This window comes from Lissotriton helveticus, chromosome 10 (assembly GCF_964261635.1).
Source record: "Lissotriton helveticus chromosome 10, aLisHel1.1, whole genome shotgun sequence".
Classification (NCBI taxonomy): domain Eukaryota; kingdom Metazoa; phylum Chordata; class Amphibia; order Caudata; family Salamandridae; genus Lissotriton; species Lissotriton helveticus.
In genome coordinates, this window is record NC_136071.1 from 601,342,926 (window position 1) to 601,365,593 (window position 22,668).

Sequence of the window (22,668 nt, forward strand, 5' to 3'; positions counted from 1 at the left end):
TAAGCCTCGGGCAGACCACCGTATGATTCGTAATCAGTCCGTACAAACTCACTATTCCGATTCGGAACGAAATGCCTGAGCGAGATTCGTACGGGCCAAAGTATTCACGCTTCAACATTGATTCGTAGGGGACATTCGCCTCACTGCAAGCTCCACCAATACATACTACACGCACACCCCTCGGCCAAGCCTACGCGAACACCCCCACCCGCCAACGGTCCGTACTACTCACTCGCACGCACAAGTACGACACGCACACCCCCCAACAAGCCTACGCGAACACCCCCACCCGCCAACGGCCCGTACCGCTCACTCGCACGCACAAGTACGACACACACACCCCTCGGCCAAGCCTACGCGAACACCCCCACCCGCCAACGGCCCGTACTACTCACTCGCACGCACAAGTACGACACGCACACCCCCCCCAACAAGCCTACGTGAACACCCCCACCCGCCAACGGCCCGTACCGCTCACTCGCACGCACAAGTACGACACGCACACCCCTCCGCCAAGCCTACGCGAGCACCCCCACCCGCCAACGGTCCGTACTACTCACTCGCACGCACAAGTACGACACGCACCCCCCCCCCAACAAGCCTACGCGAACACCCCCACCCGCCAACGGCCCGTACCGCTCACTCGCACGCACAAGTACAACACACACACCCCTCGGCCAAGCCTACGCGAACACCCCCACCCGCCAACGGCCCGTACCGCTCACTCGCACGCACAAGTACGACACGCACACCCCTCGGCCAAGCCTACGCGAACACCCCCACCCGCCAACGGCCCGTACCGCTCACTCGCACGCACAAGTACGACACGCACACCCCTCGGCCAAGCCTACGCGAACACCCCCACCCGCCAACGGCCCGTACCGCTCACTCGCACGCACAAGTACGACACGCACACCCCTCGGCCAAGCCTACGCGAACACCCCCACCCGCCAACGGCCCGTACCGCTCACTCGCACGCACAAGTACGACACGCACACCCCTCGGCCAAGCCTATGCGAACACCCCCACCCACCAACGGCCCGTACCGCTCACTCGCACGCACAAGTACGACACGCACACCCCTCGGCCAAGCCTACGCGAACACCCCCACCCGCCAACGGCCCGTACCGCTCACTCGCACGCACAAGTACGACACGCACACACCTCGGCCAAGCCTACGCGAACACCCCCACCCGCCAACGGCCCGTACTACTCACTCGCACGCACAAGTACGACACGCACACACCTCGGCCAAGCCTACGCGAACACCCCCACCCGCCAACGGCCCGTACTACTCACTCGCATGCAGAAGTACGACACGCACACCCCCCCCCAACAAGCCTACGCGAACACCCCCACCCGCCAACGGCCCGTACCGCTCACTCGCACGCACAAGTACGACACGCACACCCCCCCCCAACAAGCCTACGCGAACACCCCCACCCGCCAACGGCCCGTACCGCTCACTCGCACGCACAAGTACGACACGCACACCCCTCGGCCAAGCCTACGCGAACACCCCCACCCGCCAACGGCCCGTACTACTCACTCGCACGCACAAGTACGACACGCACACCCCCCCAACAAGCCTACGCGAACACCCCCACCCGCCAACGGCCCGTACTACTCACTCGCACGCACAAGTACGACACGCACACCCCTCGGCCAAGCCTACGCGAACACCCCCACCCGCCAACGGCCCGTACTACTCAAACGCACGCACAAGTACCCCAAGCACACATAACGCCAACACCAAAACGACCACAAGGACCTTGCTAACGAGTCGCACTACCACACTGAACATGTCTCCTGTGTACACACCTTTGACAATCAATGTCCTGGTCACAGCCAAGCAGCCAAACAGAGGACAACACCAACACCAACCCCAAATAACACCCACCCCAACAATTCAAATTAAGCCACACCCACCATTTGACCAATAAAAGGGACCACACATACAACCCATCATCCTTTGCAACATACCCATTCTTGCGAGGAAACTGAGAGCACACCAACAATTGCAGCCACATACCTTCACATATACACCCTATCACATCTACACCAACACCACCTCCTTCACAATCACAAACACACACCCTCATCCATACACACCATCACACCCTCAATCACATACACCTCACACCATGACCACACCCAAGAATCCAAAATTCACTAACCCGGAGATGGAGATACTTACTGATGAAGTCATCAGAGTCGAGCCGCAGCTGTTTGGCGCATTGGTCAGACAGACCAGCCTGGCAGAAAGAACACGCCTGTGGGAGAGGATTGTAGACCGGGTCAATGCTGTTGCACCCATCAGACGCACCAGGGATGATTGCCAGTCCAGGTGGTACGATCTGCGGAGGATGGTGAAGAAAAAGATGGCACAGGATTACGCCAATGCACACCACACTGGAGGCGGTGGTCCCCGCAGACCTCCTGTATACCAGCCCTGGGAGGAGAAGGTCATGGTCCTACTGCCAGCGGTGGGAGTACATGGAATAGAAGGAGCCATTGAGTCTGGTGAGTGTACAAAAAACACAAGTTACATGGGTAGACTAACAACAGTTCCCAGCAGCATGGAGTGGGTGGCCATGACTCCAAGCAGTACACAACAAAATGGTGGTAGTTGCAAGGGGGAGGCACATAGGGTGCTATGTGTAGGGTAAGAGGCTGCTCTCATGCCATATGTCCCAGGGACACACACAAGCATAATGACCAATGCACAGGGATAGGTAAAGATCACACAAGATACTAGACCACAGCTTCTAAATATTTACTAATTGCTGACACACCTTACAGAGATGCATCATTTTGTGACAAAGTAAGGCAGTGTAGCAAGAGAGCAAGCACAATCTACCTGTCTCCATCCCTGTCTCGCCCTCTGTCTCTGTCTCACTCTGTCGCCCTCTCCCTCTCCCTCTGTCGCCCTCTGTCTCCCTCTCCCTCTGTTTCCCTCTCCCTCTGTCGCCCTCTCCCTCTGTCGCCCTCTCCCTCTGTCGCCCTCTCCCTCTGTCTCCCTCTCCCTCTGTCTCCCTCTCCCTCTGTCGCCCTCTGTCTCCCTCTCCCTCTGTCGCCCTCTGTCTCCCTCTCCCTCTGTCTCCATCAGTCAGTGTTTGTCCCTCGGTCACCTCAACGCACATCCCTGGGGCACACACACAGTTGCACACAAGCACTGCACAGGCCTCACAAACTCCATAGAGCTGAATGTTAAGGGATGTCTCACAAGTACCAGCAAACATCTGCTATGTGCCTGTAAGACACCCACCATTTGCTGTCAACACTGTACTGTGTCAGGACACACATCTCAGAAAGCTCTATAGTACACAATGGGCACAGGTGTAGGCAGCACAAGTCCCTCCTGTGCTCATTGCTAACACAAACATCAGGACAAGGTCACACATCCTGTGCACCAACACAAATCCAACATAATGGCAGCATGCCACATGAGGGGACAGCCAAATCATGAACAATGGACGCTTGCAATTCTCAAACAAAGTAATAGCATGGCCTGTTGTACACACCCCTTACAGAAACTCATCCCCGGGGGACAGGCGTTGTATTGCAACACTGTCCCAATTGCCATGTACCACAACAAAACACGTACTCATATGAATATGCATACAACTCTTACATGCACATAACAGAAGCTCCAGTCCATTGTGCCCCTCTAAAAAAGCTTGTGCCCCATCTCATTACCTTTGTGGATGTACATAAGTACCAACATGGACATGGGTATTGACAAGGTGATGCGTCTCAGAGAAGTGCCAAGTTCTAAAGCCATGATCTACAAGTGGGTGTACAGGTCCAGCGGTGTTGGCATTGTTTGGCCAGCATGGAACAGCAAAAGACATCCAAAGTAGTAGCTGACATGCTAAATAATGATGCTCTGTCTCTGGAGAAGTGTGGCTCAGGGGTTAGAGGCGGCAGACCCGGAAGCTGAGATCGATCCTGGACCAGGGTTCAATTCCCCGCCTCGGCGGGTCTTGGGCTAAAAAATCCACGGACTCGATAATTCTCGTTCCGGTGCCTACTCAACTCACGGGTTCACACTCTGCGACTCTGGGCAATAGCTTGCTTAATCTCCACTACGGCCCCTCGCAGCGGGATGCCTGGCTTTCACCTTGTGGATACCCTGCAGGGGTTATCACACAGGGGAATACCAGGACGGGTTCCCTAAGCAAGCGCCTTGAGACCTCTGGGTGATTAGTGTGCTATATAAATCGAAATACATTTACATTTACATTTACATCAACATGCTGCATCTAAACTCTGTGCATGCTTGACGCACACATAAGAATTTTCACTGTATCCAGGATGTTGCGTTAAACTTACAAATGCTTTACACGTGTGGTGCCGGCAACACAAGACACAGCAATGGCTGTGTCAGTCATTGTCAAGAGATTGGAAGAATGTATATACCCCATCGTACTATTGTTTTTTCTACCACTAAATACACAACTGTACAATGTCAACAATGTATAGCTTGTGGAACAGTGATGCTGATAATGGATAACCAAACCACATGTCACTTGATATTGCCTTAACAGTGTCTCTCTCTCCCACATACAGGGCAACGTGCGGATCTCCCCCCCAGCCAGGGGGGCCAAGGATCCCAGTCCCAGGATCAGCAGGACCCAGACCCCACCGCCAGCGCCGTCCCTCAACGCACTGTGGATGACCCCAACCAACCTGGCTCCTCTGGATCCCAAACCCCTGCAGCAACTGTACCAGCTACATCTCTGCCAACCACCGGACCTATTCCCACCACATCCCAGCAGACAGGTCAGAGCCCTGCCCATGATTCACAATCGAGCCTGTCTGAAAATGAGGGACACCCTTTGTCGGGCGCCCCTGAGGTTGGTGACAACCTCCACCCTCCCAGCACTCGGGGGGCCCGTCGATCGGATGTGCCCACAAGCGCAGGCCGTGCTCATGTGGGTCAGGGTGGTGGGAGTGGCGCAAGGCGGAGGCGAGAATCTGGGCAGTCAGCTGCAGGGACCGGTATGGCTGAACTCAGTAACATCCTTGAGGCATACCGGCGGGACACCAGTGAGGTAAGCCAGCTTGCGGAGACCCTCAACCAGCTCAAAGAACAGCAGGCAGAGCAAATAGCCAGGCAAGACCTGCATTATGGACGGGTGGAGGCACACCAGGCTCAGCTCTTGATGGTGCATAGGGACATTGTCCATGTGCTACGTCAGATGGCTGCCAACATGCAGCCCCCTCTCTGTGTCACAAGGCCAGCAACATCACGGCAAAGTGCAACACCAGCCACAGGGAGGGAGGAGAGGGAGGAGGAGGAACCCTCTGACGTAGCGTCCCATGCACCGTCCATGCCTGCACATGAGGGTCCCCCAAGGAAGGTGGGTCGTCCACGCCGAAGACGTTGAGGGCCTGTGGGCCATGGACTTCTCCCAGGACACTGGACCTGGTATATAGCCCCTGGGTGCAACAGCATCCCCTATGAGACTCTCCCACATGGACTTGCTGGTCCCAGTCTGCCCAATGATGTCAGGCACTGTGGGCTGGACTCTGTTGACTGAAACAGTAAGGCATCTCATCTCCAGCAGTGAATTTTGGATTCCCCCCCTTTCTGTACAGCACCTATTCACGTTTCATGCACTAGAGCACCCAATAAATAGTGTAAACATCATACGCATTTGGTGAGTAATCTTTGAAACAGCATACATGTATATGTGTCAGCAAATTTGCATTGACTCTGAACATTGTAATGCATTTTTATCATAGGAATTTTTTATGCATATTTGAATAATTAAAACTAATTGTATTGGAAAAAGCAGTTTTGTCTAATGTCATTGTAGTTAATTCTATCTACAAGTGTACCTGCTAGTTACGTTTGTGCTTGCCTGGGAACTTTTGCTTACATATATATGTGTCAGCAAATGTCATAAATGCAAGGTATACATCAACAGCAGTCATCCACACACTTGGATCAGAATCTGAGTGAGGACACACATTGGTCAGAAATTTCCACAAACTACATACATGGATGGTAAGACACACCTGTGTGGGACAGTCAATGCTGGAGGGGGGATTGAATCCCAATACTGCTAGCACAGGCAGGCCCAGGAGAGTCACTTTGAGGAGTACATGTCAGTGTCACAAAAGTAGTAGTCCATGTAGGGAGTACCTACAACTGTGTCCTCAGGTATGTGAGCTACCATCAGCATGATGCATTACTGTGTATGTGATTAATGCCGCACAGGATTACGGTGGCAGGACAGACTGTGGGCAATGGGCTGGAGCACTCTAGACAAGCACACCTGATTAGGTGACCTACCCCTATGGAGCTACAAGTACTATACTACTGTAATGGGAGCAACGCATACAGAAAAACGACACACATCAGACAAATACCAACCCCGGAACGGCCAAATCACACCACACCCAAGAGACAGGGTCATGGTGTGTGTCCCATGTGCCAACTTGACTGACTGTGACAGCAATGTTGAAGTGGTGTGAGCATGTTGTGTTCTGGCACGTGACTGTAAGCTAACAGTTTTCTGATCTAGTGGTGTTGACAAGCTAACACTGTACAATATTGTGCCTATGTAAGGTGTGTGTGTGTGTTGGACACGCCACATGACCTGGTGGTACGTAGACCCAATGTCATGTGAATCTGCATAGTCGTGCCAGTATGTGTTGCACACACACGCATAGCAGCAGCTATGGCTGAGTACAAAGCATTTTTATAGCACGAGGGTGAATGTCTGGTGTTGTCTGTGTGTAGGGTGGCCGGAGCATGCTCTATTAATGGATGGAAGGAGGGTCATCCTGTAGGTGTCTGTGTTCCTGGATAGTGTGTGCTGCATGTTGGCTGTGTATGCAGCTGCAGCAATGAGTGAATACATGACGGCAGGAGGGGTGTGACTAATTGCTAAACAAACACATAACACAAGGGCACCCGCAATGCACAAAGTGACATGTGGATGTGAAGGCAGGAGTGTCTGCCTCACTCAGGATCACTGACAACTAAATGGCACAGTAATCACCACACATCACAGTCAGTGGATCAGGGCCCTTACGGTCAAGTGGGGCACAAGACACACAGCGTCTGCAGGTGTATACAAGAGCTAGTATGTTCAAAGGAAAACTGCACCAACAAAGACATGTACCTCACACACAACATAGTATTCTAGCCTTCACCCACCCCATGCGTGTGGTCAATATACAGTTACACACCTAACAAGCATGAGGTAACTACGTTCAAAATAGTATATGTGCACATTAGACGGACATGTGTGTTGAGCCACAAGCAGGCACTATATTCTGTAGGAGTCAGACGTCATGCACAACATGATAATCTACATTGTGAGCCCATGGAGCTTTCACAAACATACATGTGCATTGCCAATAAGTCCAATTTACACTAATCATGAAGTCACCTGTAATGCCGCTTTACGAATACCTACAAGGCTGTCAACGACTGGCCGTACCTTTCTTCATCAGACTTGTGTGATGCTCTAAGGGTTCCACCTCCAAATAGCCCATTGGTCTGAGTACAAACAACAGACACAAAAGGGTGATCAGGCGAGGGAAGGAGAGGATGGGAACTGCTGGGAGGGAGACCTGAAACAGAGGCAATTAAGCATTAGGACAACATTCTCATGTCACAGACACTTCAAAAACCTCATTAGCTACACTGTACCAGTCACACCTGTGAAGTGTACTGTCTGGTGACAAATAATGATGATTAATCATGCCATCACATCAGATACGATGCTGTGACACAGACACATGAACACTGGGACAGTCTGTCATCCATTAGAGTCATGTGTAACGCTCACAAGTGAGCACCCATGCAAAAAGATCTATGTAGTATGAACACATTCCCAGGCACAGATGAGGTGGACCTCAGTAACAAATGGAAACATATGGAAATCCAACTACCGCTAACTCTAAAGTCTGTATGTGATATTGGTTAGCCATAAGGGCCCTGTAGGCTAACTTGAGCAAATCCACTACAGCTGTTAGTATCACATATGATGAGGAAGCTAATGATCGACATACAATGAAGGCACTCTGTAGCCAGTCTTTTGGTGTGTCAAGTATGCATCACAATGCTAAACATGATATGCATGTACAATAAATATTAAGTGCAAGTGATGTCCATCCAAGCTACATAATCAGACCCTACCATAGCACAGTAATGATGCCGGCGACCAGAGATTCATGTGAATGACCGCACTCCACTGGTGCTACACAGAAATTCACATATGCATCTTTCACACTTTTTACTTTGTCATGCTAAACATACATGGCATCATGTGCATCTAAACATCACGGCTACTCACTGTGAAGGCTGGCGTAGCAGTATTCTCAACCTGCACTGAGGTAACGACATGACAGTGACATGATATACTGCTGCAAGGGGCAATGCATCCATGTTAACTGATTCACAGGACAGTTGTCTTAAGATGTGGAACATACACTGGGCAACACCAACACCACATGGTTTCATGGTAATCACACTGGACTGGCCCACAAGCTGGAGGTGAGGATCCAGTCACATTCTAATGCACACAGTGAGGCTGCAATCCCCCACAGAGTCCGTGGTTGTGACCTCTGACACAATGTCATGCCATGGTATGTGCAATGTTGCTGTGGCAATGTCTACACACATTGATGCATTCACCAGAGTATCAAAGTACAACAGATGACAGAAGGGGTGACTATCCTGTCATGGGAGTGGCCATACATGTCATGAGGTACATAATGGAGTAGCATGTATGCAAGTTGACACCACATGCACATGAACATGTACCACACATTTCTACACATACCAACGCTAAACAGCCTCATATGAGTCCTTACCCAAATTGACTTCTCGACATGTTAAAGCATGCTCCGTTGATGTGGCTGACGTTGCAACCATAATGAGCAGTAGCAGGATGACCACGATGTACCCCAATGGACAACAGGCAGGGCGAGCTGTGGATGAGAGTGGCACACAAGGGGTCAAGTTCGGTATAATGTCATTTTGTCAATGTCTGTTGAATAGCCAGATGTAGTTTGACACCTGTACATTCCAAGTGCACACATAGCACGTATGTGTGTAGCATTACAACTTAACATGTGACACAGCACAACACACATCCAAGTGATCTTGCTTACAGTCTGTTGCATACACAGCATGCTACCCATGCTACTCTATAGTCCATCTTTTACTTAAAAGATGAAAGGACTCACCATCATGAAAAGAAGTTGCGGATGAGGTGACCGCGGATATCATCTTCACCCTCCTCGTCACTGGCATCCTGGCCAAGGCCTTCATCCTCAACGGGCGGATGTTCCAGCTCATCAGGATCCAGGTAGAGTGGCACAGCCTTCTCCACTGCCATGTTGTGTAGCATGCAGCACACAGTGAAGATGTCACACACCTTGCGGGGGCTGTATTGGAGGGCTCCGCCTGTCTTGTCCAGGCACCTGAAGCGGCTCTTCAGGAGTCCAAAGGTCAGTTCGATCACCTGCCTGGTCTTCACATGAGCATTCTTGTGACGCTGGTCTGCAGCTGTCCTGGGGTTGCGTAGCGGAGTCATTAGCCACGGCATGTTTGGATATCCAGCGTCTCCTGCAATTTGACATCATGTACAAGAGTGAATCATATGATGCAGATCATGAAGTTGTGACATACTGACATACAGAGCTCACAGTGTATACTCACCAACTAGACATGCCCGGTGGTTGTGCAGCAGCAGCATCATCTGTGGTACCCTGCTACGCCTCATGATGAAAGCATCGTGGCACGATCCTGGATAACGTGCACAAACATGTGAGATCATCATGTTGGCAAGACACACCACAAGGGCATTTATCGAGTGGTAGTGTTTCCTGTTGCGATACGCTTGCTCCTGAGCCTGTGGTGGGACAAGAGTAACATGTGTACCATCAATTGCACCAATTACATGTGGCATACGGCCCAGGCCATAGAATTCCCCCTTGACATCTGTCAACTCTTCTGGAGTAGGGAATGTTATGAATTCATCAAGGTGGAGCAACATTGCTCCCAAAACATCACCCAATACCCGGCTAAACATGGTCTGAGACATCCCTCCCACATCAGCTATGGTAAATTGGAAGGTACCTGTGGCAAAGAAATGGAGGGCTGCCATCACCTTTACCTTGGGTGTCAGTGCACTTGGATACCTGTGGCGTGGTTGTAGGTGAGCCTCAAGCCTGCCTGTCAGGTCCTTGATCAACTGTCGGCCGAAGCAATATCGACGGATGCAGTTGCGCTCCCTCATGGCTTCCAAGTCAGGCAACGGCCTTTCCAGAGGGGGTGCCCTGCAAGACACAATTTTAAGGAAATGTCTACAACTGTCTGACTAGGACTATAACAATGTACATGGCACAAGCAACACTGCTTCAAATAATGTAGACAATTTGGAGTGTGGCGTGGGATACACACAGATGCCAGCTCCCACACACTCCTCCGTGGCGAAGGAAAATACCTGTAGTGTGTGGAATGGATGTGACATGCATACAAACGATCAGATGTAAAGGTCTTAGTGACCATGACAATGTATCATGTCAGTGAGACACGTCATGTCAATGTCAGTAGGAGGTTGTCTGCACACCCAGAGGGCAGACTGCAATACACACACACACCACATGTGCAATCATTTGCACTGTTCAGCCTTAGTCATGTCGCGGTGTGTACTTTCAGTGACAATGACATGACCATCATCATACAGCATGAAAATTACATTTGTCACTGATGGTCTGTGATGCCATCACACATGTGAACGGGACATTAACACACGTGGCATGGTGTGTGTACATTAGTCACCCTGCCATCACAGCAAGGACACAACATAGATGCTCCTACAGCAGATGCACAGTACTTTCAAGGACTAGTTACTTACCTTTTGCAAACCAATATCTGTAAGGAACAGTAGGCAGTAGCAAAGTGTCACATTTCAATACATACATAGCTTAGGACTAATTAGCCTCCCTGGGTGGCATCGATCTGACCAGTGAGTGGTGGTTATCCAGGCCACACCGGAACAAAACCAGTGTTGTAGATTGGCATCCGACAAGGGCGTGGCCACGTTTTGGCCGTACCTACAACGCATACACTGGCAGCTGTTACACAAACATATCCCACAGAGAGTGTGGGTAGCAGGCGAAGATGCATGTCAAGTAGCTAAACATCACTCCCAGAGTCAGGGAGGATGATGACATCTTTGCGTAGTGCCTGTACCTCTTGGATACCCTCTACAGCGTAGCTAACGGGAATGTGTTCTGTGGTTTTGAGGGCTGCATGCAGATACTTCCTGGGATGGGGTGGTAGGACAGGGAACATGGTCAGTCCGGGTAGGGCAGTGGGGGTCTGACAACGTGCCTATGTACAGACAAACATGCTGCGTGGCTGTACATGCTTGCCAATATACATACAGTACTCTCATCAAGATAGGCCTGCAGAGGCTCAGCGTAGCGTTAGTGTAGTTGAAGGACCTGAGTGACAAGTTGGTCCTCACCGCAGCAATAGGGAGATGAAGGGCCATGGTTCCAACCGCCCACATAAACACTACACTGAACGTTGCCCAATCATCCAAATACATCTTTTGAGTTGAGACATCACCTGTGTCTGGCTAGGTGTCCACAACACTCGCATCCCCCAGTCCACCTGTCCTGTGGTCTTGGGACTGACACTCACGTGCCAGTGGGTCTTCTTGACCCTCCCAATACTCATTAGCGCCAATTGTAATGAGGTGTGGCCAGCTCATTGATGTTTACATTCCCATGCAGCATTTAGAGCGGTGTTCTGCCACACAGTTACCACGGCGGAGCCGTACAGTGTGTGGTATCGGGGCCAGCACCACCCCAGAATGGCGCCACGGCTGACACCTGGGGGAGATCTGGCAGTGAGGTTGTGAGTTGAACCAGCGGGGACCAGGATGAACATTCCGATCATGTCTGTCACAGCGGTTCTGGGACGTATGCACCGCCTGCGTCCGTCACTCAGCGAGTGATGGCGTCAGGGGCATATCAACAGAGGCGCAACTGCCCCCTGACGGGTACGGTGGGCCAGAAGCAGATGCGGAGTCAGTGGGCGGGGTGAGGGACATCATGGACATGAGGAAGTGCACTTACTCCTCCTGTGTCACATGCAGGGCTGGGACCGTAGGTCGTGGTGCTGGCTACGATGGCTGCTATTCTGATGGAGCCGTGTGGTCGCCGTCACCCTAATCCCATGCAGCATTGCACTTGCATCGTGGTTATTTGTTAATGCAATTACACATCTCTGACTTATTTTTTTTTACCTGACGAGTTTGCCCTGGGGAATGATGTACTAATAAGGGGCTCACATGTCTCCACACCCACACACATGCACTGGTCCTACATCCCAACCATGAGCTATTGTGGTGCTGTGCCAACTGCTGGAGTCTGAGTGGCTTGTGGGACATATCACACCTGGATACATATGTCAGGTCCCCGCAATTGGAGCAGCTCTTGTTGTTGTGCCTGACATGGAAACCGTGGAGACACAGACGGTGAGGGTCACTCACCAACATGAGGCGTTTTCATTCCTCACAGGCTTTGTAAGTGACATCCCTATTGGCACGGTCTTGAGTATGACAATAAAAGGTAAATGTTCTGAAGTGTTAGTACAATGATTTAGGGTACAAAATGTGTAAGCTTTAACTTAGACCGGACCTGCGTTGGTGTTGAGAAACAAACAGAGGACCTGACGTGTGGACGCAGAGGTGACATATGACTACTCAGATAACGTCATCAGGGCACACACAACGCCAAGGATACTTGCAGAGCCAGAGGATTTACACACCAACACACAAGTGTACGGTATTACGGAAATTGCCATGTCCAGGATGACATGTGGGGATATTCTGAGCTGAATAATACTTTACTGACCTGTTCATGGCATATGCTAACAGCATGCACAATGTAGCACATGGCACACACATGACGTGGTCACACAGGGTCATGCTGTGCGGCTATGACACCTCTGTGACAGTGGGCATGTTCCTGTCATCATGTGCCACTTCCCTGTACTGAATTGTGGCCCATTCGAGTGTTCATGTGCCTCGCTACATGTTGCAGACGTTAATCGTGTTGAAATTGTTGAATGCATGTGATGCACATGTGCATCATGAATGATGACATGTTGTGCAAGCTATTCACACATCAACTGAGGCACAGGGTCACAATCCCTGTGCTTCTTCAATGTCTGCCAAACCTGGCACATACTGATGTATGTGTGCCATGCTGATGTATGCATCCACATGGTTGACATGAGTGTAGACTACATCCCTGCTGTGTGATTTCCTGGTGTGACTCTCCCAATGGTGACATGAAGGTGGACAGGGACGCAGCCTACACAATCGTTCACTTGACCATGTCTGACACAATGTACCCCAATGGTACGTGCGTGTATACGCATCGTTTCCCTATTGCCTTTAGGCTCCACGCGAGCTAAGCGTACCCCAATGGTACGTGCGTGTGTACGCATCGTTTCCCTATCGCCTTTAGGCTCCACGCGAGCTAAGCGTACCCCAATGGTACGTGCGTGTGTACGCATCGTTTCCCTATCGCCTTTAGGCTCCACGCGAGCTAAGCGTACCCCAATGGTACGTGCGTGTGTACACATCGTTTCCCTATCGCCTTTAGGCGCCACGCGAGCTAAGCGTACCCCAATGGTACGTGCGTGTGTACGCATCGTTTCCCTATCGCCTTTAGGCTCCACGCGAGCTAAGCGTACCCCAATGGTACGTGCGTGTGTACGCATCGTTTCCCTATCGCCTTTAGGCTCCACGCGAGCTAAGCGTACCCCAATGGTACGTGCGTGTGTACGCATCGTTTCCCTATCGCCTTTAGGCTCCACGCGAGCTAAGCGTACCCCAATGGTACGTGCGTGTGTACGCATCGTTTCCCTATCGCCTTTAGGCTCCACGCGAGCTAAGCGTACCCCAATGGTACGTGCCTGTGTACGCATCGTTACACCATTCAATGTGTAGCATTGCCAATGGCAATGTCACCGTACTTGGGTGTGAATTTAAAAAAATGCATAGGCAACAACTAGGGGAACAGTGTACTGTTCAAAATGCAACCAGGTTGTCATGGATACGGAGTGTTTTTCAACTCCTACAGGTGTCCTTGAAGATTCAGTTGGGCAAAAGTATACAATGTTGCGAAAGTTGTTGTTCAGCTGTGGCTCTATTTTCAAACCATGCATATGTGTGTCATGGGCTTAGGTGTGATGTGATTGGATGGAACATAGGATGCAAATTATGGTGGCCTATCACACACTACTCCTTGGACTCACAGACCCTCTGCAGCACAGATATAAGGCAGCATGTGGCTGTGGGGGGGCACTTGCCTGCACAACATTGGTGTGCTAACCACAGCTGCTGTCTCTGAATCCTCTGGACCCTGATTAGCTGAACATGGAGAGGGCACCTGCATTCACTGATGGTGAGAACAAGGCCCTGTTGGATGCCCTCCTGCCAAACTTCAGCAAGCTGTATGGGAGACCAGAGGATCAGGTGAGTGATTTGTGCAATACCTTGGAGTGTGCACCTGTTGTGTGTGTGACATCATTGCCACTGTGTAGTAATAGGGGATAGATGCAATGTTGTTGTGAGTGAGTGCCAGGGTGCACAGTGTTGTTAGAAGAGAGTTATTTGTCGTAGTGTGGTGTGACAGCATGTCACGTGCTGCATTGCACCCAGATATAGCATATATTGTTCAGTGAGTGCCATGCTCAAAGAGTGTTTTGCAGCCCTCATGTCATCTGTAGATTGTCAATGTCATGCAAAGCAGTTGTGTTTGCACACAGGCCACATACTCCTGGACAATGATGCAAATGTGTGTGGCATACGATGCCCTGTTGTCATCATGTATTTTGTGCACATATGGGTGTCTTGGGAACATGCACCAGGTATACTGATGTTCTGTTACTTTACATTTGTGACAGGTATCTGCCTATGAGAAGGGTGAAATCTGGGTGGACATCGCCAGGGCTGTCCGGAGAGAGGGGGGACCTCGCAGGAGGCTTCGAAACATAAAGAAGAGGTGGCAGGACATCCGGTGCTGGAGCCGCCGCATCGCCCGAGTCCAGCTGAAGCTGGAAGCTCCACGCCGGCATGGCGGCAGCCGCCACCTCACCCCCAACATGCTCCGGGTCCTGGAAGTGGTGTTCCCAGACCTCCATAGGCAGTTGCAGGAGGGACAGCAGCACGAAGGGGGTATGTACATGTCTGTTTGTAGTCATGTGTGTGTGCAATGGTACCTGAAGAGCTCTAAGGCATGGTCACTCTCCCATAGTTTGAGTGGTGTGGTCAGACAGGCAGTTCATGCATTGGAATGTGATTGTCCCTCTGTCAGCAGCTGCTTCTTTACATGCCTTGCCCTACTACACATTAGAGTTTTGCTTTGGCTAATGCTTGTTTTTGACATGTACTCCTATGGTGCAGTGTCTCAGATTGCATCTTCCTTTGCACATCATCATGTTGTAGGGGGGTATGTGACACCTGTTCGTACCTTAAATGTAGCACCACATGTGCACTATGTCTGCCCTTCTTCATATTGTGGCACTGTTCTTGAGTCTCAACAAGTGTTTTATGCAGAAGTCTGCCTCAGTGGCCTTTGTCCATGGTACACTTTCAAATTATCTTGTGTTAGCTACAGGTGCACAATGTACATGTGCTATATTTTGGGCTTCTGCATACTCACACTGGGCAGTGCGTGTGTGCATATTCTCTACATCTGTTGCATGTTCTTTGTACATAGTATTGATGGTCTGCCACACAATATGACTTTGGATGTACAAAGCGGTGATGGCAGTGTGAGGTGATGGAACACTTGTTTCAGGTCCCAGGATGGCATCACATGGCAGTTCGGCCAGGACTTTTGTAATGTTGGACAGAGTCTAAGCGAATCAAACATGACCAGGTCTTGATTTGGGTGGCTGGGTTGGCTAATGAACTGTTATGCATCATCAGCTATCCTGTTGTGAGGCAGTGGATCATGATTGTGTCTCTCATACAAGTATTTGCCTTGCCTGTACCTTGTCTCCTACCATACATTGAGCGTTGTGTCTCTGACATTTGTCCACAAGTAGACTTGTCATTATGCAGAGTTCAGTGTCATGTGACTCATGATGCATGCCATGTTGAGGAATGAGGCCAAATGATTTGCAGCTGATATGTCTGATGTGTACAGGTGACTGATATGTTTTCATTCTTCTCCTTGCTCACAGCATCATCATCTGAATCTGGAGGGGACACAGGCGCGGACCAGGCGGAGGGACACACCGACAGTGCCACCTGCTTTGAGGTGTCAGAGGCAGGCAGTGGCACAGAGTGTGAGGAGAGTCTGCAGGCCGGACGACATGTGACTGACACATCGTACCATGCCGACGAATCCGAGACAGACTCTCAGGAGGGGGGGGAATATGCAGCAATGGTCACTCATACATCTTTGGCTGCCCTCCCCTCCTCCAGTCCCATCTCCAACCTCCCACTCCTTGGTGTGCCTAGGGTCCGTGCTAGCCCCCGTGTCTCCTTTGTTCCCGGCACCGCAGCCCCTGCCCCTGTGTCCCCTGCTGCCCTCAGTGCTGAGACAGTGGACCTACTCCGGCAGATTGCAGTAGGTCAGGCATCCATGCTGTCTGTCCTCCATGGACATACACAACTGATGACACAGGTGGTGTCGTTCATGGAGGGCATGTCATCAGCCATGTCTGATCTGCGTCGGAGTGTGGCTGCCATTGAATCAACACTGACGGCACCTCTCTACACCCAGCAGCATCTGTCCCCCCCCCTCCTTCAGAGCCATCCACATCTGCCTCTCACATACCTACACAGCATACACGCACACGCCACAGGTCAGACACACCCAGCGCACACACACAGCATAAGAAGCTCAAAACTCCACGGACACAGTCTCAAGGGCAAGTAGGCACACCCACAGGGAGAGGGGAGACACCTCATACACGCATCCACACACCCAGTAGGACTGACTCACAGCCCTGTACCTCCACCCCCAATGTGTCCCCGGGTTCAGGTGGTAGTTTTTCCGCCCTGGCTGAGGTGTGCAGCCAGGTTTTTGAATCTACTTTCGGCGATGCCCCAACCAGTGTGGATGAATCCACTACACCTGCACCCACTCCACCTGTCCTTCCCTCTCCTGTCCATGCGGTGCCGGAGGATTCCTCAGATGGTGCCCCCGTAGTCAGCACAGCTGATTAAACGCCATGTGCAGGCAGGTTTGGGTGAGATGACACCCATGAAGGCACAAACTATATTGCAGAGACTCTATTGGACTGGCCATTGGCCTTTAATGAGCGAGGACTCTCATTTGCTTTTCTTTTGTGATTCCGCTGAATAAAGCTAATTTTTGCTTTTCAGATTTGTAGTTTGTGTGATGATGTCTGTGACTGCTGGGTGCCTGGGAGCTGGTGTGATGTTCACATTTAGGTCTACTAAAATGTGTCTATCTCCTGAGGGTAATGAGGTTGACAATGGTATGTTTATGATGTACGAGCTGGGCAGTGGTGGGCACTCTGATGCTGGGCAGTGGTGGGCACTCTGATGCTGGGCAGTGGTGGGCACTCTGATGCTGGGCACTCTGATGCAGGGCAGTGGTGGGCACTCTGATGCTGGGCACTCTGATGCTGGGCAGTGGTGGGCACTCTGATGCTGGGCAGTGGTGGGCACTCTGATGCTGGGCACTCTGATGCAGGGCAGTGGTGGGCACTCTGATGCTGGGCACTCTGAAGCTGGGCACTCTGATGCTGGGCAGTGGTAGGCACTCTGATGCTGGGCACTCTGATGCTGGGCAGTGGTGGGCACTCTGATGCTGGGCACTCTGATGCTGGGCAGTGGTGGGCACTCTGATGCTGGGCAGTGGTGGGCACTCTGATGCTGGGCACTCTGATGCTGGGCAGTGGTGGGCACTCTGATGCTGGGCACTCTGATGCTGGGCAGTGGTGGGCACTCTGATGCTGGGCAGTGGTGGGCACTCTGATGCTGGGCACTCTGATGCTGGGCAGTGGTGGGCACTCTGATGCTGGGCACTCTGATGCAGGGCAGTGGTGGGCACTCTGATGCTGGGCACTCTGATGCAGGGCAGTGGTGGGCACTCTGATGCTGGGCACTCTGATGCTGGGCAGTGGTGGGCACTCTGATGCTGGGCAGTGGTGGGCACTCTGATGCTGGGCACTCTGATGCAGGGCAGTGGTGGGCACTCTGATGCTGGGCACTCTGATGCTGGGCACTCTGATGCTGGGCAGTGGTGGGCAGTGGTGGGCACTCTGATGCTGGGCACTCTGATGCTGGGCAGTGGTGGGCACTCTGATGCTGGGCAGTGGTGGGCACTCTGATGCTGGGCACTCTGATGCTGGGTAGTGGTGGGCACTCTGATGCTGGGCACTCTGATGCTGGGCAGTGGTGGGCACTCTGATGCTGGGCACTCTGATGCTGGGCAGTGGTGGGCACTCTGATGCTGGGCAGTGGTGGGCACCCTGATGCTGGGCACTCTGATGCAGGGCAGTGGTGGGCACTCTGATGCTGGGCACTCTGATGCTGGGCACTCTGATGCTGGGCAGTGGTGGGCACTCTGATGCTGGGCACTCTGATGCTGGGCAGTGGTGGGCACTCTGATGCTGGGCACTCTGATGCTGGGCAGTGGTGGGCACTCTGATGCTGGGCAGTGGTGGGCACTCTGATGTTGGGCACTCTGATGCTGGGCAGTGGTGGGCACTCTAATGCTGGGCACTCTGATGCTGGGCAGTGGTGGGCACTCTGATGCTGGGCACTCTGATGCTGGGCAGTGGTGGGCACTCTGATGCTGGGCAGTGGTGGGCACTCTGATGCTGGGCACTCTGATGCTGGGCAGTGGTGGGCACTCTGATGCTGGGCAGTGGTGGGCACTCTGATGCTGGGCACTCTGATGCTGGGCAGTGGTGGGCACTCTGATGCTGGGCACTCTGATGCTGGGCAGTGGTGGGCACTCTGATGCTGGGCAGTGGTGGGCACTCTGATGCTGGGCACTCTGATGCTGGGCAGTGGTGGGCACTCTGATGCTGGGCAGTGGTGGGCACTCTGATGCTGGGCACTCTGATGCTGGGCAGTGGTGGGCACTCTGATGCTGGGCAGTGGTGGGCACTCTGATGCTGGGCAGTGGTGGGCACTCTGATGCAGGGCAGTGGTGGGCACTCTGATGCTGGGCACTCTGATGCTGGGCAGTGGTGGGCACTCTGATGCTGGGCACTCTGATGCTGGGCAGTGGTGGGCACTCTGATGCTGGGCACTCTGATGCTGGGCAGTGGTGGGCACTCTGATGCTGGGCAGTGGTGGGCACTCTGATGCTGGGCAGTGGTGGGCACTCTGATGCTGGGCACTCTGATGCTGGGCAGTGGTGGGCACTCTGATGCTGGGCACTCTGATGCTGGGCAGTGGTGGGCACTCTGATGCTGGGCAGTGGTGGGCACTCTGATGCTGGGCAGTGGTGGGCACTCTGATGCTGGGCAGTGGTGGGCACTCTGATGCTGGGCAGTGGTGGGCACTCTGATGCTGGGCACTCTGATGCTGGGCAGTGGTGGGCACTCTGATGCTGGGCAGTGGTGGGCACTCTGATGCTGGGCACTCTGATGCTGGGCAGTGGTGGGCACTCTGATGCTGGGCACTCTGATGCTGGGCAGTGGTGGGCACTCTGATGCTGGGCACTCTGATGCTGGGCAGTGGTGGGCACTCTGATGCTGGGAAGTGGTGTGCACTCTGATGCTGGGCACTCTGATGCTGGGCAGTGGTGGGCACTCTGATGCTGGGCAGTGGTGGGCACTCTGATGCTGGGCACTCTGATGCTGGGCAGTGGTGGGCACTCTGATGCAGGGCAGTGGTGGGCACTCTGATGCTGGGCAGTGGTGGGCAGGGGGGGGTCTCAGACACACACTCTGATACTTACACATACAATTACTTAGCAGGCGTATGTCCCACACGTCTATTGCACTGGTGTTGTGCGGTGAGCTGGATGACGTACATCGAGCTGGATGACGTACATGCGGCACGTATAACACTGGTGGAGTGCGGTGACGTACCGTACCCCGAAGTGGATGACGTAGGTGCGGTACATCTCCGTATTACACTAGTGATATGCGGTGACGTTCCGTACCCCGTGGTCGATGACGTAGGTGCGGGACGTCTCCGTATTACACTGGTGTTGTGCGGTGACGTTCCGTACCCCGTGGTCGATGACGTAGGTGCGGTACGTCTCCGTATTACACTAGTGATGTGCGGTGACGTACCGTACCCCGAGCTGGATGACGTACATGCGGCACGTATAACACTGGTGGAGTGCGGTGACGTACCGTACCCCGAAGTGGATGACGTAGGTGCGGTACGTCTCCGTATTACACTAGTGATGTGCGGTGACGTTCCGTACCCCGTGGTCGATGACGTAGGTGCGGGACGTCTCCGTATTACACTGGTGTTGTGCGGTGACGTTCCGTACCCCGTGGTCGATGACGTAGGTGCGGGACGTCTCCGTATTACACTAGTGATGTGCGGTGACGTTCCGTACCCCGTGGTCGATGACGTAGGTGCGGGACGTCTCCGTATTACACTGGTGTTGTGCGGTGATGTTCCGTACCCCGTGGTCGATGACGTAGGTGCGGTACGTCTCCGTATTACACTAGTGATGTGCGGTGACGTACCGTACCCCGAGCTGGATGACGTACATGCGGCACGTATAACACTGGTGGAGTGCGGTGATGTACCGTACCCCGAAGTGGATGACGTAGGTGCGGTACGTCTCCGTATTACACTAGTGATGTGCGGTGACGTTCCGTACCCCGTGGTCGATGACGTAGGTGCGGGACGTCTCCGTATTACACTGGTGTTGTGCGGTGACGTTCCGTACCCCGTGGTCGATGACGTAGGTGCGGTACGTCTCCGTATTACACTAGTGATGTGCGGTGACGTACCGTACCCCGAGCTGGATGACGTACATGCGGCACGTATAACACTGGTGGAGTGCGGTGACGTACCGTACCCCGAAGTGGATGACGTAGGTGCGGTACGTCTCCGTATTACACTAGTGATGTGCGGTGACGTTCCGTACCCCGTGGTCGATGACGTAGGTGCGGGACGTCTCCGTATTACACTGGTGTTGTGCGGTGACGTTCCGTACCCCGTGGTCGATGACGTAGGTGCGGTACGTCTCCGTATTACACTAGTGATGTGCGGTGACGTACCGTACCCCGAGCTGGATGACGTACATGCGGCACGTATAACACTGGTGGAGTGCGGTGACGTACCGTACCCCGAAGGGGATGACGTAGGTGCGGTACATCTCCGTATTACACTAGTGATGTGCGGGAGTGTGTGGTGCAACGTACCCAGACATGACAGTCGTGCAATGGAGATGTGCCCGTGTGGCAACACGTACAGGTATGTTGGAGTTCGTTGTACTCACCTTCTGCGCCGTCGTCGGTTTCTAAATACGAGGTGGTGGGCGTACAGGATAGGGATGACACGGACGATGGCGTTCATGTCTTGCTTGTCGTGTACCGGGTGCCGGGTTTGCCGGAGTGTGGGTTTACGGTAGTTTAGAGCTCTCGTAGCAAAAGAGCCGTACGGTGTGTGTTCGATACGGATCGTACTTCCTGGGTCGGAAGGCGCGGTCTATTTACGTACGGACGCTGCGTGGTGCGTCAGCCGACTGCAATTCGTATGGATTTTCGATTTGTACGGTGTTTTTTACGAGTCGTACGGAGTGACGCATTAATTTGTGATCGTACTTGCTGAATCGTACGGGGACGCCTACGGGTGCGATTCGTACGGGGAAAAACGCTCCGAACTGCAATTCGGAGCGCTTTTTACCGGATCGGAATCGACACCAGAGTGACTAGCTTCACGCAATCCTCTGAAGCCTTTTCAGGACTACGTATAACGTAATACAAACTCAACAGATGTTAGTCATAATTCTGTACATCAAAACCCTTATATATCACTCTATACATAATCCTAGCTAATTCTATAGCAACCAATGCTCTGCTACCAAGCTAATTACTGATGCAGCGCTACTCCAGAAATAATTTCTAAAAGCATATCACCTTTCCCTGAATCACCAAATCATGCATTTACTCATCAGTGGGGCCCATAACACTGTGAGCTTGTCAGGATTCGAACCTCTGGTAAGCGCTGACCTTCCTCGCGCTGTACACGGAGGTTCATGGCAGGAAAGACTACGTTTTCCAACATGCCCGGGAAGCACGTCATGTTTGCAACGTGAGTCACGCAATTACAGGAAATAAAGCCCTTGCCGGGGAAACCGACGTTGCCGATTATTCCTGCTGGAGAGATCGAGTGGTTGGTATCTACCGGGAAGGCGGTAACCTTGTTTGAATCCTGTTCTAATCTAGCGGTACCCCGTTCTGGGTTGGGTACGCGTTTCCCAGTGGCGCCAAGTGGAACACGTAGGGAGCGTTCATCCGACTCGCATTTCGTGTCTTTGAAATCTCTACCTGTGCTAAGGGCTCTCTCGGCTGAGCGAGCTCACTTTCCCCGTTGGCCGAGACTGGCATTCCGCCGTCTTGATGCGGGGAAATACAAAGAATAATTAACTTCCCTGTTGGAGGAGACTACAATTCCTGGTCTCTTGCGGGGCAGTTGTTGTCGT